Raw genomic sequence first — 5,929 nt, 5'->3', positions numbered from 1 at the left:
CAGGATTCGAACCTGCGACCGTAGCGGTCTTTCGGTTCCAGACGAAGTTACCTTGAGACTTGCTGCAATCGGAAATTTCTATGTTTACCTGCTGCGTGCCTAGCGCCTTGGAAAAGCTCCTTCGAGGAATGCCAGATTGCCATCGAGTCGCTATTATGTAATCGTCACTCTAGTGTACTTCTTGCACACTGTTGCAGTCCATTTCTAAAGACTGGCGTTTCCTGTGACCAAGTAGATGACCTAGGCTTTAGAGCAGTAAGCCGAACCGTCTACAGTCAAACAGGTAACTGGTTGAAACTTCCTGGCAGATTAAAACTGTGTGCCCGACCGAGACTCGAACTCGGGACCTTTGCCTTTCGCGGGCAAGTGCTCTACCAACTGAGCTACCGAAGCACGACTCACGCCCGGTACTCACAGCTTTACTTCTGCCAGTACCTCGTCTCCTACCTTCCAAACTTTACAGAAGCTCTCCTGCGAACCTTGCAGAACTAGCACTCCTGAAAGAAAGGATATTGCGGAGACATGGCTTAGCCACAGCCTGGGGGATGTTTCCAGAATGAGATTTTCACTCTGCAGCGGAGTGTGCGCTGATATGAAACTTTCTGGCAGATTAAAACTGTACTGGCAGAAGTAAAGCTGTGAGTACGGGGCGTGAGTCGTGCTTCGGTAGCTCAGTTGGTAGAGCTCTTGCCCGCGAAAGGCAAAGGTCCCGAGTTCGAGTCTCGGTCGGGCACACAGTTTTAATCTGCCAGGAAGTTTCATATCAGCGCACACTCCGCTGCAGAGTGAAAATCTCATTCTGGAAACATCCCCCAGGCTGTGGCTAAGCCATGTCTCCGCAATATCCTTTCTTTCAGGAGTGCTAGTTCTGCAAGGTTCGCAGGAGAGCTTCTGTAAAGTTTGGAAGGTAGGAGACGAGGTACTGGCAGAAGTAAAGCTGTGAGTACCGGGCGTGAGTCGTGCTTCGGTAGCTCAGTTGGTAGAGCGCTTGCCCGCGAAAGGCAAAGGTCCCGAGTTCGAGTCTCGGTCGGGCACACAGTTTTAATCTGCCAGGAAGTTTCATATCAGCGCACACTCCGCTGCAGAGTGAAAATCTCATTCAGGTAACTGGTTGTTTTCAGGAAGACTTCTCCGTGTCATAGCGGTATGACTTCCCCTCCGCACAAGTTGTCGGTGTGGGCTGAATTGTACACAGTTCTTACACCAACATGTGGAAGCACCGACGTGTTCAAACCCTTCATTCCTTTGTTTGTCTTCTCACACGTATTCGTTTAGCAGAATCACAGAATATACTAAGATTAAATGTAATTAGAATCCACACGTGGTATGTACAACGTTATGGAGTCGCAAAAAACTAGTATCAACCCACTCGAGAGTTTCGTCTTTGTGAATGAACATGGAAAGCATTTGGAAAGCCAAAAGTAGGCAGTACCGCGGTACCTACTGAGACAGTTCAAGGATTTCCCATTGGCTGCTGCTCGAAAAGTAGACTGCAGCAGCGGTAGCTCAGTCTTGTCCCGAAACGCTGTCACAGGGTCCCGAAATGTTATCAACAACTTAAGCTAACAGATCAGATAAGAGCAAATCGAGGCTTAGTGGTTTAGACTATGTGGACTGAAAAGTCGCCAGAGATGACATATGGAGCGGAATACGAGTAGATATGATGACCTGGATCCCAAAACGGATAATAGACAGAGAGAAGGAGCAAGGAGCTAGCAGACAACAAGTCCCTACTTTCCCAATCGTTATACTATACATTTCACTATAAAAAGTATATTATATTTTATAACATTGTTTGTTTTTATTAGACCAGACTGCGTATGATCTGCATTCTAGAGACACTATAGTCAGTTCCAGATTTCAAAAGTAACATATACAGTCTTCAGTTGAATGTTATTGTTTATTTACGTCAGTTGAAGGAAAGAAACACCCAGTCTGGGATATTCCATGATTGTATCAAAATATTGATGTTAAACGGAATTGAGCTTACAGCTATATCAAAAGAACAACCCACTCCATATACAGGTAAAATGTAACTATATATATATATATATATATATATATATATATATATATATATATATATATATTACACTGTTCAAGTTTACAATGATGTGTGTCCACGTGTAAAAATAGTGACAGTAACATCATCATCAGTAGTACTATTTACAACTTCAGTACTCTCACTAACTGCATTGCTAAATTGTTACCGAGAATTGCAAAAGATTCCTTACTGGAAAACAGGAACTTAAAGCTGCTAATTTCCCTATAAGCAACTTTGACAATTTGATGTTCAGAACAGATTTCATTATTGGCACAGACTCAATACTTGTGAGGACAACGTACTTTTCCTATATTCTGAGACCAAGGTTGCTCTGGGCGACGGGTATTGAACCTGAGAGCCCTATTAGATTCATGGTTGTTCGCACATTTTATTCATTTTTTGATATTGGTTCTTGTTTCTTGTCCCCCTCGTGTTCCGGTTAAGTTAGAGCTACACTGTCATCAATGGGTTTCACTTTCCTTTATTCTCAAATTAACTAAAATTTGAATGGTGATATATCCAAGTTGTAATTGTGGTCATCACTTTTTTTTAAAAAAAAGTATATGGGTATATAATTTAATAAACCTTTTTTGTTCATATCACTTTAATAGTGGCAAATAACAGGGGTTTATCTAAAACAATGCGCCTTAAATGAGGTGAAAAATTTAGGGTTCATGTGTTACTACTGGCATCTAGCTTAATTTTCATTCACTTGATGTTATTGTTGTATTGTTACTATTTATTTGATACTTCGAATGTAGCCACTACTACACTGACAATTTTTGTCATTTCCTTTATTGTTTATTGTTAATATGATAAGAATAACAGTATTGATAGCAGACGTAACATGTAAGTAGAATGAGTAAAATAAATAACGTTTCTACTTTGGGGGCCTTATGGAACGGCTCTTTACAGCGCTCTTACACTTATAGGAAAACTGTGATGATATCGAACAAGAAATGATAATCGAAACGACTGACTCACCACACAGAAAAGTTAAAACAATTCACAAGTCAGTGAAATTAAAAGTAACAGTCGCAACATTAAGAATGAAATGGGAATTCCACTGTCGTACGCAGAGGAAAGGGTGTGTAAGTAGAAAGAACGCAATAAAGACTTTTATGTGGAGAAGAACTTGCCTAATAACTTGATGGAAGAAGAAACTGATGTCAGTAAGGAGATCCAGTATTAGAAAAAGTAATGTGGAATGGTGCCATATGTTGGAAATTCTGAAAAAAATAGAAGTAAGCCACTTTGAAAGACAGATAATATACAATACATACAAGAAGCAAAAGTGTGAAAATTGTAGGGAAAGACAGAGGTTGGAATACATCCAACAAATAACAGAGGATTTAGAGTTCGTGTATTATTCTGAAATGAGGAGGTTGGTGCAGAAGAGGAATTCATGGCGGGCCACATTAAACCAATCAGAAGACTAATGACACAAGCAAAAAATAAAGTTTTTGTTGGTCAGTATACATGCATCAATTCCCTAAAGCAGTATGATGCACGCCTAAAAAGTAAAAATAAAACTTAGAAAAATCTCCTTTGCAGATCTGAAGATATCCAAGCGATATTAAATACAAAATATTTGTGATTTCTTAGCAAATTCTTTGGTGAGTGGCACAATAGGACTGTCGTTATGAAGTCATAGGTTCGAATCTACAAGTAATGTAGTGTCCTAATTTTTCTTTAAGTTTATATTTTGTAATAAATGGAAATGTTACTCAACAAATAATGAGTCATAATTTTCAATAAATTTAACATGTTTTCATTTTTAATACTAATTTACAGGAAAATACAATTATTCACAATAAATTAAAATTCTATACAATAGCGCAAAACATCAAACTGAAAATCGAATATTTAGTTATTTCTAATGTTTGAACGTTACTATCGATGAATATCATTATTTTTACTTCACAAAAGTAATTCTCGTCAACTTATCAAATTTTAATTTATTTTAATGTGACCAGTAATTAAATATAAAAGATGTTACTTTTATTAAAAATCACAATTTAGTATTTGTTAATTAACATTTCTGTTTAATAATAAATATGTAATTAAGTATACTACTAGTGTGATTTCAACTAACAATCTAATAATTATATTTTTTTTAATGCTACACACAAGGCTACTGATAAAATCATAAGTGCACAATGAATGTTTTACTCTTGAGATCACTTCACTAATAATCTTCACGTATGATTTTTTTTTTTTAGAAAAGGATGTCTGGCCCTGGGTCTTCAGATCATAAGTATGAAGAAAATTGAGAAGGCCAATTTTTAAGGACCCCTTGCAAGTGATAAATAATCCACCCATAAGCATTTTCATTTAAGACCTACAGGTTTTGCTCTATACAGAACACAGTAGTAATTAGTTGTAGGTAGAAACTTTACGCTGTGCACTGTAGAAGAGTGATAACAAAATGAACAACAACATATGATGGCAGGGGATACATTTTCATTAGCTTTTTTTTAATATGATGACCAAAATTTCTTCTGTTTTTAATTCTCTTCTAGAATTTACTTATTCATGACAGTAAAACAGAAGGAAAAGCTAGTTATGGTGATATTACATCCGAAAACTTCTCCGGGTGGTGAGAATAAACAAGAAACTGATTTTTGTTCAAGGTAGACTCATCCAATCATATTTATTGTTCAAGGAAACATTGCCACCATTAGTCAGCTTTTGATTAAGAAAAGTTACCTCAAGAAAGCTGAAAAAAAAATTTCATCACTTTCCTGATTACCAGGTCTCTCAATTAGAAAATTTCTGTGGTATGACTATTATAAATTTTTATTACTCTGCTGTATATAAAACATAAAAGAAGATACGTCACGTAAATTACAAATGCGTGCGAGTCCAGCTGTACCAATATTCGTCTAGAGGCGCTCGTCAACGCCAGCCACACATAGGATCCCCTCACAAGCCTTCTTGGGTGACCAATCGCTCATCAACCTTTTTTGATTATATTCACTTTCGTGAAACGTAATCAGTTTATTTATGAAACAAACTGTGTTATTAAATTAATCTTCAATAGTATTTCATCGATTACTTTCTTTCACTAGTAGCTTCTCTAATATCTGAAATTATCGTTCATCATCTTTTGCTCAGAATGACAAATTTTATTGCTTATCAGTTCCTACAGCTACACGTATTCCGCTAACCAATAAGTGGCCTAGGGTGCTCCCTGTTCTATTCTAGTCAGATATGCATCGAGAACCGAAGTGCTGTCGGCACTCCTCCAGGTGGTAATCTAAACATTTTACAAAAAATATAAAAAAAGTATTTTGACCAACCATTTAGTCTGAAGTAAAAAAGATGTCCAAGTTCCTCGTACTTTCACTTATTACTCTTCATTAGAGATTCTGCAGAAATTTTGGGATTTTCCAGATTGTTATGTTGACATATCTGCCAATAATGTTGTACATCGAAAGTACAAATTTCAGCAGAGTTCTAAAATGCACAAAAAAGTAAATTAAAGTTTACAGTGAAGGTTAAACAATAGGTTAAGAATTTTTCTTCAATTGACACCATGCGCTATCTTCTTTTTCATAGTTTTTTCTGCTTCCCCTGACATACCGGGTGATCAAAAAGTCAATATAAATTTGAAAACTGAATAATCACGGAATAATGTAGATAGAGAGATACAAATTGACACACATGCTTGGAATGACATGGGGTTTTATTAGAACCAAAAAAATACAAACGTTCAAAAAATGTCCGACAGATGGCGCTTCATCTGCTCAGAATAGTAATAATTAGCATAACAAAGTAAGACAAAGCAAAGTTGATGTTCTTTACAGGAAATGCTCAATATGTCCACCATCATTCCTCAACAATAGCTGTAGTCGAGGAATAATGTTGTGAACAGCACTGTAA

General features: G+C 36.9%; 1 non-coding gene across 1 annotated transcript; it reads left to right on the top strand.

Annotated features, from left to right (window-relative positions):
• The first annotated feature begins 960 nt into the window (after positions 1 to 960).
• On the top strand, positions 961 to 1,035 carry Trnas-cga. The gene has a single exon. It is a non-coding gene; the product is annotated as a tRNA-Ser (tRNA).
• Positions 1,036 to 5,929: the final 4,894 nt, after the last annotated feature.

The sequence above is a fragment of the Schistocerca piceifrons genome, chromosome 6 (assembly GCF_021461385.2).
Source record: "Schistocerca piceifrons isolate TAMUIC-IGC-003096 chromosome 6, iqSchPice1.1, whole genome shotgun sequence".
NCBI lineage: Eukaryota > Metazoa > Arthropoda > Insecta > Orthoptera > Acrididae > Schistocerca > Schistocerca piceifrons.
The sequence above is the reverse complement of the archived record's forward strand: the minus strand, read 5'-3'. Positions and strand labels throughout refer to the sequence as shown.